This window comes from Rattus rattus, chromosome 12, assembly GCF_011064425.1.
Source record: "Rattus rattus isolate New Zealand chromosome 12, Rrattus_CSIRO_v1, whole genome shotgun sequence".
NCBI classification, from domain to species: Eukaryota; Metazoa; Chordata; class Mammalia; order Rodentia; family Muridae; genus Rattus; species Rattus rattus.
Window position 1 is genome coordinate 17,634,659 of NC_046165.1, and position 13,221 is coordinate 17,647,879.

Below are 13,221 nucleotides of genomic sequence, written 5' to 3' on the forward strand. Positions count from 1 at the left end.
GTGATCACATCTCCACAGGAACCAAGGGTTTTTTTTTTTTCTTTTTTTGTGTGTGTGTGTGTGTGTGTGTGTGTGTGTGTGTGTGTGTGTGTGTGTGTGTGCCCTCTCTGACCCTAGACAACATCCTAGGACTAAATCAGAAACAAGACTCAACATCACATCACTATCATTAGTTACCTGACTGATAAAGGTTATCAATGACTAAATGGAAACTCTTCTGAAGTGCACATAATGGTTTTGTTCCACTGAGCTGAAGAGCTCTGCTTCTGTCCCCAGTTTCTTTGTGTCTCACACTCATGCGTATGGACATATCTAAAGAGTATAGCATTTTGAGCTAAATTACAGGCTATTTGAAGATCCATATGACAATATTTACTATTGTTAGGTTTTTAAGGAAAATAGGTTTTCTTAGATTTAGAAATCTAAATCTCTAGGTTTTAACCCATGACTCATAACTAACCATATTTTATATAATCTAGCTTTTGATTATTTCTGAAAATACTTCTAAAATATAGTACAAAATACTATTCTTCCCAAGTAAATTCATTATGTAATTTTGTCAGTTTCTTCAGTTTTAGTGATAGTGTTTCTAATAATGCCTTATTATTACTTCATTTACAAACACAGATATAAACAAAAGGATTAAGTAATTTTCAAAAGGCAAAAGGGGTCAGTGTGAGCAATCCGATTATAGTTAAGTATGCTTTGGTTCTCAGGACTGGCTGAAGATGATTAAAACACCTTGTTAATCTGACTTCAATAATTTAGTTAGAGGCTAAAATGTCCATTGAACCCATTAAAAATTATGTTTTCCACTTTGCCAAACTACTAGAATTCAGTAAATATTCACTGAGGTGAAAGAAAATTGAAACATAATGTTATTTTTGTTGTTGTTGTTGTTGTTGTTGTCATTATGTTGCTATTCTGCTTGTTTATCTTGAAACATTTTGCATATCTACTTCTTTCTAGTATTTCTGGCTTTCTAGTTTTTAAAAATAGCTCTCTGTTTTTATGAATCATGTCACATGCTTGTGTAGTATCCTGTCTATTTAACAAAATGGTAGTATGTTTTCCTTGTGCACACATGACTTAGTCAGCCACAGATTCTACCCTATTAATGGTGTCAGGCATCATTTCTGCCTTATTAAAAGAGCCAAAATCATTCAATGGAAAAAAATAGTATTTTCAACAAATGGTGCTGGTTCAACTGCAGGTCAGCATGTAGAAGAATGCAAATCGATCCATTCTTATTGCCCTGTACAAACCTTACTTCCAAGTGGACCAGACCTGCACATCAAACCAGATACACTCAAACTAATAGAAGAAAAACTGGAGAAGAGTCTCAAACTACTACTTATTAAGTAGTTTTAAAGTCTAGTCAGAAAAAGGGCGGTCACTTTCACAACATACATGTTAATAACTCACCAGTGGTATAACCTGGGTAGTTGTTACTAACTTGTAATATTCATACCTGTGTAAGATTGTTGATTAGTTTTCTTTCCAGGAATCTGCCACTAGAAATGAAACTAACCAGCAACATCACTTTTACCCTGTCAACACCAGCTTGATTTCTCCTTGATCTGTGACTCATGTTCATGTGCCTCCAGCATTGGGGGTTTGCCATGAAGTTCATATGATACCCAAGAATTTGGCAATAGTTAGTAGTGTGGCTCTATGACACCTCACAGACGAGCAACTCCAAAAGTGGCGATCCTTTTCTGGCATTTATCTTTTTATTCGATAGCCTATGGTGTTTGAGAGTGGTGTTACTCCTACTCTAATGTAGTAACTGGAATGCAATCTTTATTACTTATGTTATTTTAGAAAGCCTTTACAGTTGTAAGTTTTCTTTCTTTTTTTTTTAATTTTTTTAATCTCTTTTACAGACCAGATTTTATCCCTCTCCTGGTCCACCCTCTTGACTGTTCCACACCCCACACCTCCTCCCCCATCTCCAAGAAGATGTCCCCACACCCCTACCCCTCACCCCACCAGATGTCCCTACTCCCCGGGGTCTCCAGTCTCTTCAGGATTAGGTGTATCTTCTCTGACTGAGTCTGGTCCCTACAGTGTTCTGCTGTGTATGTGTTGGTGGCTTCATATGAGCTCCTGTATGCTGCCTGGTTGGTGGATCAGTGTCTGACAGAGCTTGAAGCACAGGTTAGTTGAACCTGCCAGTCTTCATATAGGGTTGTCCTCCTCCTCAGCTTCTTCCAGCTTATCTCAGGAAGAATTATCTTATCTTAATTCAACCACAGGAATCACCAACTTCTGTCCATTGGTTGAGTGTAAATATCTGCATCTGACTCTTTCAGCTGCTTCTTGGTTCTTTCAGAAGGCAGTCATGATAGGTCCCTTTGGGTGAGTGCTCCATAGCCTCAGTAATAGTGTCAGGCGTTGGGCCTCCCCTTGAGCTGGAGCCCACTTGGCCCTATCACTGTTTCTCCTTTTCCCAAGGCTTTTCTCCTTTTCCATCCCTGCAGTTCTTTCAGACAGAAAGAATTCTGGGTCAGAATTTTTAACTGTAGGATGGCAACTCCATCACTCACTTTATGCCCTGTCTTTCTACTGAAGGTTGGCTCTACAAATTCCCTTTCCCTAATGTAGGGCATTTCATCTAAGGTCCCTTACTTTGAGTCCTGAGAGTCTCCCACCTCTCAGGTCTCTTGTAAACATTGTAGAGGGTTCCCCCACCTCCTACCTCACACTCTTTTGCACAGATTCAAAAGGTACCCCACCATGCCACAGGGGCACCTGTTCCACTATGCTCATAATGTCCTTGTTCGTAATAGCCAGAAGCTGGAAACAACCCAGATGTCCAACAACAGAAGAATAGATACAGAAAATGTGGCTCATTTACACAGTGGAATACTACGCAGCTATTAAGAATGAGGACATCCTGAATTTTATAGGCAAATGGTTAGAACTAGAAAATATCATCTTGAGTGAGTTAACTCAGGCCCAAAAAGACATGCATGGTATGTTCTCACTAATAAGTGGATATTAGCTTAAAATGTACAGAATATCCAGGATATAATCCACAGAACTCAAGAACATTAACAAGCTGAAAGACCCTAGTGAGGATGCCTCAATCCCTTTGGGAGGGAGAAGAAAGCAACCACAGCAGGGTGTGAGAGGGAGGGAGCTGGGAGATAAAGGGAACAGGGAGGGTAAGAAGGGAACCTGGTCAGGTATTGAGGGGAGTTGGCAGGACTGAATCCCTTCAGGGCAGCAGAAAGAATATAGGTATTCTTATGACTTTTTTCAAAGGTCTAGGTTTATCTGTCTGCTTATGTACTCAGGAAACTTGCAGGGGTCCCTGGGAGGGTACAATGCTTTTAAGTATCCTTATAGAATCTAAAACGTCCTCCTCTACTTCCCTTCCCTTCCTCTCCTCTCCCCATCTCCTGTATTCTTTTCCCACATCTTTTCTCTTCTTTATGTTTAACTTATGACCTAAAATTTTATTAAAATTTACAAATATTTTATGTTCATGTATTTGGGGGCTAGTATATGTACATAAGTTAGTACAGGTACTTGAGTGGGCAAAATGTAAAAATTGAATATCCTGTTATGAGAAAATCAGCTCAATGTGGGTATTCTACTAGGAGCTTCAGTTAAGCAAAGCCTTCAGACTTAACCATTAACCGTTTTTTTTTTTTTAACCCAGGAATCTTTTAACTTTTTATTATTGTGGATTTAGTGATTTGAGAAGATGTTCAAGACCCCAGTTCCAGTTTAGTTAGAATCTACTTACTAACTGAATATTAAAATAACATGTGGCTTTCTCACTAAATACACAGAAAATTTTGGGCCATTTCCTTAAATACCTTACAGTTCAAAATATTTTGCACACTTTCAAAATTGTAAATAATACTACAAGTAGTGATACATAGCGGTCAAAACTGTTTATTCTCCAAAATGGTAAAATATTTACTATTCTGCAAATCTTGATTATTTCTGTTAAATATTGTCATATATATATGTATATATATATGAAAGTTAATAGCATTTTATACTCATAAATTAAATACCCAAGTAAAAACAATTATATACTATTTATTAAGTTGACTCTACTTTTTTTCTAGACTACAAAATCACAGTTAATGGCAAAAAAATACTACCACAATTGTTTAACGCATAAGCCTGTGGCTAGAATAGATAGATAGATACCTGAAGGAAAGCCCACCCAGAGACCGCCACACCAGGGGATCCATCTGGTATACAGACACCAAACCCAGACACTATTGCTGATGCCAAGAAGTACATGCTCAAAGGAGCCTGATATTGCTGTCTCCTGTGAGGCTTTGCCAGAGCATGACAAATACAGATGCAGATGCTTGCAGCCAACCAGTGGACTGAGGATGGGGACCCCAATGGAGGAGTTAGAGAAAGGACTGAAGGAGCTGAAAGGGTTTGCAACCCCATAGGAAGAACAACAATATCAACCAATTAAAACCAACCCGGTCCCCAAGAGTTCCCAGGGACTAAACCACCAACCAAAGAGTGCACATGGAGGGACCCATGGCTCCAACCACATATGTAGCAGAGGTTGGCATTGTCAGACATCAATGGGAGCCTTTCCTTGGTCCTGGGAAGGCTCAATGCCCCAGTGTATGAGAATGCCAGGGTGGTGAGGTAAGAATGGGTGATTAGATGGGGGAGCATCCTCAGAGAAGGATAGGGGATTTGAGGACGGGAAGCAAAGAAAGGGGATAAGATTTGAAATGTAAATAAATAAAATCTCTAATAAAAAGAGTAAATGCTCTTTTCATCTATATTATAGATGTTCCTACAAGTTTAATGACCAAATTTAATAAAAGACATTGTACTATTACTTGAAAACTACATCATACTAATCCTACAATTTAATTTTTACTAAAAATTTACTGTAATGTTTTTACATAGGCCGTCTAAGATTTTACATAATTCATAATCATAAAAATGTTTAAGATCCACTGCAGAGTCATATAATCAAACGATTTATTTTATTAACTACATGATTCTTTTATACATTTTCTTACTTTGACTCATTTATGTATACATTTTTAATCAAGCCATTTTTCTGGACTTCTGAAAATATGCTTATGTTTTCAACTGTATATGAATTAAATACAGCCTAGTATGGAATCTGCCAATGTTGGGAATTAAATGTGTCCACCAAAGAACCTATAGGCAAATTGATGTTATTTATTCTTCCAGTCACCTATGTGACCATGATTTTCATACTTGAAAGCGTAAATAAAAAAGCACTTATCCTATATTGATTTTCCAAAGTCTTTCTCTGAGCATTTCACATGTATTTTCTTGTTAAGTTTTCACAGTAAGCCTGTAAATTTAGAATTGTATTGCCAATGATGAAATTGAGTTTTAAATGTTAAATAACATGTCTAAACACAGAGTTTTAATCTTGTAGAACTGATTCTAGATCCTTCTCCTTCCTCTAAGTTTAATAAACATTTTCCTTATTAAGAGCATTGAAAAGTAGACAGTCTCAGAAATCCCAACAAGAGGAAATCACTTTTCCTCTTTCTTTCTTTCTTTCTTTCTTTCTTTCTTTCTTTCTTTCTTTCTTTCTTTCTTTCTTTCTTTCTTTCTTTCTCTTTCTTTCTTTCTTTCTTTCTTTCTTTCTTTCTCTCTTTCTTTCTTTTTTGTAGTATGTTAGAGGGAAATTTGTAAACTTGAGAAAATATATGGCAAAATTCTTCCCCAGGGAAAAAAGTAAGACTTATTTTAATAAAATCTATTTTCCTTCTTTTTATTTAAGTTTTTTACACTCCAGGTTTTACTGCCCTCCTGATTTACCCTCTGACTGCTTCATATCCCATACCTTATCTCCAACTCCCTGTGTACATAAGGATGGTCCCACACTCCCACCCACCACCCCACTAGACCTCTAAACTCCTTGGGGTCTCCAGTCACTTGAGGGTTAGGTGCATCTTCTCTGATTGACCCAAAAGGGCATGCATAGTATGTACTCACTAATAGGTGGATATTAGCCAAAGAAAAAAAGTACAGACTACCCAAGATACATTCCACAGAACTCAAAAAGTTCAACAAGCCGAAGGTCTGAAGTGAGGACACCTCAGTCACACTTGAGAGGAAGAAAAAAAAAATCCATCACAAGGTGGGGGGAGAGGGAAAGACCTGGGAGGGAAAGGACAAGGAGTGGGGGGAAGAAGGGAACATGATCTGGTATTGGATTTTGGAAAATGACTGAAGCCCTAAGAGCCAGCAGAAAGAATGGAAATAAAGTCTAATTTTTAACTGTATGACTTTTTCATGTGTGCTATAGAGTACCTTTTGGAGGTGAATCATTATATCTGAGCCACAAAATGTTTTGGTTTTGCTTTTCTATACTGGTTTCACATTTTTTATGTACTACATATAGGTCTTTGACTAATTTTTTTGATTAAGTTTTGAAGTGGCAGTTTGGAAGATAGATATTTGAATGATTTCATTCATCTACATGCAGATAAAGATTTTCCTGTCATTTCCTGAAAATACTATCTTCAGCTATAGATGGGGAGTTGTGGTTTTTATTTTTTGTCTATTGTAAATAAAGTACAAATGAATAAGCATATATGTTCCTATAATTCTGATTTCAAATATTTCAAAATTATATTGCAAGCAAAATTGAATTCAAAGTATTTTCAAATGTTCCAACTTACTACTGTCTGATAAATGCAATCATAGAGGGTTGAATAATTATTTGATCATACAAAAACATTTTTTCAGCCAAAACCAAAAATGAAATTATCTCATTCTTAGCTAAATGGGTTGAACTGAAGATCATCACATTAATGAAATAAATCACTTCAACTCATATCAGGACTGTATATTTACATGCGTATGTTGAGTCAAGATTTTATGTATAAGGGCTTAAAATCAATAGAATGATGATGAGGGACAGCAGAGCAGTGAAAATTAGTGTCTGAGTGTAGAGAAGAAGGAAAGTATCACATTATCAAAGTGCATAATACTCATGCGTACATACCATAATGAAACTTTTTAAGGATATATGCTGTTACCATATGGCATGGTCTAATTTTCTTAATTAATTAATGATCTTGAATAGCTTTTTGTCCTAGCAATATGCACATATAATTAAAAGAATTAGTCTATAAGCATTTTGAGTACTGTTATTATTGTTAATTTATCTTTGCTGTATTGTTACTCACTTTTCCTTAACTATAACAATGACTGACCTAAGCCTATCATATTGATTGATTGATTGATTGATTGATTAACTTTGTATTTGTGATGTCATTACTGGTATAGAATATGTGGAAGTGCAAACACTGATATCAAATCTGAGAAAAGAAAAAGTGAGAAGGCAAAAAAATAAAAAAACCTGAAAACCTTGGAGGGGAAACCATCAATTATCTGAGGCCTATCATGTTGTTCCAATTTTCAAATGACCCACTCTCCCACAACACAATGCTATAGAAAAAACACCTTTAAATACATAAGCTCTTGGGGGACACTCTTGGTCCAGTCTATTCCTATGTTAAAGATCTTTGATTATTATGAATATTTTCATCTTACTAGACATATAATTTGCAAGTATTTTTTTCCTAGAGTAGACAATTCACCTTTGAGATTTTCATGAATTTAATAGTGAATCTATAGATCAATGTGCTTACCTTGGAAATTTTAATAATTTCTTTCAATAACACAATGACATAGGATTGCTTTTCATTGACTTGAATCTTATTTTTTTCATCAGACTTTTGTGCATTGCAGGGGTCTTTTATATGCTTAACTGCGTTTACTCCTAAAACAATTGTTCTTTGCTATTTTAATTGTAGCTGTTTGTTTAATTTCCTTGTCAAATGATTTGATGTTTTTCACATTTTCTAGAGTATTATATTTATTATTATTACATGCGTAAAAGCGCACAAACTTGATGGTACACTGGGAATGGTCAGAGGACTGCTTTACCGAATCTATTCCCTTCATCTCACCATGTGCTTCAGGGATTAAATGTTGTTAGCCTTGTGAAAACAGTAGTACTCACTGAGCCATTTTAGTCACATTAACTGGAGATATTAGGGCTCAGATACTACAAGAGTCCCCTGAATTTATAGTGAGTATACTGATTTTGTAGCCGGTGCCCTGATTGTATAGGGAGTACCCTGACTGATTGTGTGGAGGGTCTCAGTTTGGTAATCAATACTCATGTCTGTAAATCAATCTGCAGGAGATTTGCTATCATCCTCTGGCCACCTCATGCGGTACAGTCACCTAACAAGCACACATACATGGATACTTAAAATTAAAATAAAATATATATTATTGGGACTATACCTCGGAAGTATTATAACTTTTCTCATAGTTCTACTTCCAACTTTTCTTAGCCTCTTCATGGGTTGATGAAATGGGAATAATAATTGTGTAGAGTTCTTCTCCTACAAAATGTTATTTTTTATTTATTTCCTACATTTCTATGGGAAAGGCATATATTATAAAATATAACATATGAAGTATTTGTGAAATCAGAGTTGTTAAACCTTCTGATTATGGACATTTACATGCCAATAAATTGGATAATATAAAGCACATGTTAAGCAGAGGTTTTGATGGACAGCTGACCCAGGAAACATCATGAAATTTAGGTAATTTAGCATATTGATAAAGAATAAGTTTGAATCAGTCTAACGATACAAAGCAGATGGTTTTACTATGTAAATCTCCTCAATGCTTTAAAAATAATTAAAGTAATCATTTTAAAATTTCACTGAAATTAGGGCAGGAAACACTTCCAAATTCAATTTATAAAGCCAATTTTATTATAATTACAAACCCTGATCATACCATATGAGAGTGAAGTTACAATGAGTATGGGTTGAGAAAGTATAAGCAATCTGAAGCCTGCAGTTCAACAGGCTTACAAAAATAGCCAAGTCGCAGATATCTAATATTATAAAATATTTCAAAGACAAAAACATTAACAAAATTGCTATGTCATGCTAAAGGGATGAACACCAATTAGGTATGCAAATAATTTATCTTGATGTGATAACTACTAGATTTTGTAAGTTCAAAGCTAGCATCACATTTGACATGGAAAACTAAGTTCTATGCCACTCTTCACATGCTTGTGTGCCCAGCATTTGACTTTTGGAGCTATGGAGCCTGCCCAAATATTTTGTCCAAATGTTATCCTCTTTTTCCCCCTCTTCCATCCCCCTCCAACTACCCCTTCTTCTATGATGTTGCTACCACTCCCACCTCAACACCCTGGCATTCCTCTACACCAGGGAAACGAGCCTTAACAGGACCAAAGACTTCTCCTCTTGATGCTAGATAATTCCATCCTCTGCTACATAAAGGCTGGAGCCAAGGGTCCCTCCATGTGTACTCTTTGGTTGAGGGTTCAGTGCCTGGCAACTCTGGAGGTTCTGGTTGGTTGATACTGTTGTTCTTCCTATGGAGTTGCAATCCCCTTCAGCTCCTTCACTCCTTTCTCTAATTCCTCTACTGGGGTCCATGTGGTCAGTCTGATGGTTGGCTGTGAGCATCCTCATCTGAATCAGTAAGGCTCTGACAGAGCCTCTCAGAAGACATCCATCTTGGGCTCCTGTCAGCAATCACTTCTTGTCATCAGCAATAGTGACTGGATTTGGTGGCTGCATATGGGATGGATCCCATGTGGGTCAGTCTCTGGGTGGCCTTTCCTTCAGTTCCTGCTCCACTCTTTGTCCCTGTATTTCCTCCCATGAGTATTGTATTCCCCCTTCTAAGAAGGACTGAAGCATCCAAATTTTGGTCTTCCTTCTTCTAGAGCTTCATATGGCCTGTGAATTGCTTCTTGGGTATTCAAATCTTAAATTTTCTAAATAAATTTTCTTTTCAGTAAGGTAAATGTTGCACACGAAAACTAAATAAATAATTGATTTTAGTTCTTTATTACATTCTAATATATTATGAAAATAGATTACTGAAGTTGATAAATTTAATAAAATATTTTAAATTCTCATTGTATTCACCCAACTTGCAACTATAATTAACCTAAAAGTACTTAAATTTAAACTACACACAATGGTTTAGTTCACAGTTGCTTAGAGGCTTAATTCTAAGACGAGGCCACTTTGCCTTTGCTATATGTCTAGGAAGCAAATCATGAAAGATAGATTTTGGAATATGGCTTACATTACAAATCAGCATAAGAGAAAATCTGACTGACTTGAGTAATCAAATTCTGGTTACTACCCTCCAATATTTGAGTTAAGAGTGGGGAGGTGGGAAGTGGGGGAGGTTGTGGAGGGGAACAACCTTATAGAAGAAGGGGAGGGGGATGGGATAGGAAGCTTATGGATGGGAAACCAGGAAAGGGAATTACATTTAAATGTAAATAAAAATATCGGAGAGAGAGAGAGAGAGAGAGAGAGAGAGAGAGAGAGAGAGAGAGAGTGTGTGTTAAGGAGTTAAGTGCCTCATTACAGATCCACAGGGCTCTGAGTAGCACCTTATTGAAACTGTCTAAATATAAAAACGGATACACACTTGATAGACTGTGTATATACAGACAAGAAAGATATTTCCTGTGCCCTTCATCGACATACCTCCAAATCACAGAATTTAAGGAAGATGAAAATGTCTTTAATAAATATTAAAATAATACAGACTATGAAAGGATCCTCAACTTATGATTCTTTATTCACTTTGTGATGTCATTAAAGCAATACGCATTCAGTTCAAGTAAACATTCATCCTGAACCTGATCCTCCTCCATGCTAGAACAATTCTCTTGGTTTGGTGGGCAGTGGAGAATGAACTACCTCGCTCTGTCAGCCATGCTGTGGCTTGATCATTAAAGTCCACAGGGTACCCTGTAGCTAAATTAAAATTCTTCCTGCTTTAGACATATTGGCTACAATGTAGTATGATATTTCCCACTTATATTAGTCTTAACAACAGAAAGAATATAATATACTTATTAGTTTGGGTGTATAAATCAAGGATATGCATTATTTCTCACTTATACTACTTTTAATAACGTTAACTTATTAATTATATATTATAATATAATATTAATGTAATATATAATATATTATTAATATAATGTAATATAATAATATATTAGTAATAATATTAACTTATTATGAACAGCAACCCTTTAGATATTTCATTAGGCAAAGATGGCAGTGCTCATTCTCTGTTGTAGAAAGTTGATGTTTAGACTTGATTGTAAAGTTAACATAGTTTGATTTAATAATAATTATTATTTAATTTATTCTATTTCTATTTCCATTTTCATACAGAGCATTTTGATTATTTTGAAAACAACGAACTATCTATGCGCTTCAAAACTGTATTTTCTATTTATTATAAAAATAACTTTATGTTTCAATATATTTAAGTGAAACCAGCCAGATGGCTTAGTGAGAAAAGCACTTGCAGACAAGCCTGATTATCTGACTTTAGCCTCACGGAACTGCAGGATGTTAGGTGAAAATCGTTTCCTACAAATTCTCATCCAACCTTAACAAGTACTTCATGACACATGGTCTTTCCTCAAATAATATATAAGTGTAATATGAATTCAATAATTTATGTAACTAAATCTCAATTTAAATTTCAAAGCATACCTATTGTGAATTTTTTTTTCATTTTAATTCCCAGTAAATACAGTTTTATGTGTTATATTCAGTGTGGCCTAATGATGGTAAATGCTCATGCTGCAAAAAAGGAAAGCTTTGATTGACTTTTCTGACACTATGCTAGCACAGTATAAAACATCTACAAAGACATCACATTTGGTGAAATGTCACTGTCTACCAAGCCCTGTTTTAAATGGAATCCTTTGCAGCACAAACATCATTAATTGATCAGGGAATAAATACACCAATTGCAAATTTTTCATTTTAATACAGGCCAAGAAATATTTAGTGTGTACAGGTACATATATTTACCTGTAAATATTGTTCTGCTAATTTATTTATGGTCTTTACAAAAATATAGTTTTATATGAATGTTTCTTATTAAAATGATTTTTTTCTCACTAAAGCACTTACATACAGGTACTGTTAATTTATTTACTAAAATACAATCTGGTCACGGGATGTGTTAGCCGAGCCCACACTTTTTGCCCTAATGATTTCATTTATTCACGCAGAGAGTCATCAGCAAGCAAACAAGATTGGTCATGTAACTACAGACTAAACTACTCTAATATGCAACTGGATTATGCAAACAAGCAAACAGGCAGCTGTACCAACAAGATAGGCAATCAAGTTGACAGTGTGTCTCTAAGTAAATGAATGTGTGGCACTTGACACATTTAAATAACTGTGGATAGACCGCAACGAGCTGATGTGAATTATCACAAGCATTCAGAGTACACACAACTTACATGAGATAATTTTGCATTTATGTCAGACAGACACACAGTTTTATGAGCACAGGAGCATGTCAAGTGTACTTGGGGAGGGTATTGAGAGCAGACATTTTATTATACAAGCCGTTTAACAAGCAAAAAGTTAATAATAATGAATAATACAAAATTAAACTGTGAAGTGAAGTATCCTTCTAACACTGTCATAAATTATGGTACAGTATGTAATTATACTTAGAAATGCTTTTCCTAATTTATTTAGTCTTCTAGATCATGTATAATAGTGACTTATTGACTGTAAGGAAGTATCAATGATATTTTATTATTATTTCCTTTCCTTAATAAAAATATTATATGTGACATTTATGACATAATAGTATCTAATTCCTTCTTTTTCCAATAATAAAATTTCATATATATATATATATATATATGTGTGTGTGTGTGTGTGTGTGTGTGTGTGTGTGTGTGTGTGTATAAAATGTTCCTCTGATGACATCATAGTGTCTGTACCATGGCCATTGTGCACAGTGCCATGTGGCATTGTACAAGTATGCATGTGTCCATGCTTGTAGTACACTTGTTTTGGCTTCATGTGGTATACATCTGGAAGTTGTATAGCTGGATCATGGAGCAGTTCTTATTTTAGATATTTGGCAAAACCTCTGTGATTGATTCCCATAGTAGCCACGCTCACATTCTCACCAATGTTGTATAAGCATCCACATCCATTATTCTTTACCAAACTTTATTTTCTTATCTTCTATAGTGGAGCTTATTATAAAAAAAATCCACTATACCACTGATTTTCAATTTCAGAGCTCAGAAACCTGGTTTATTATCAATAGTTGATGGATTAGGTTACATCATTTTGCATAACT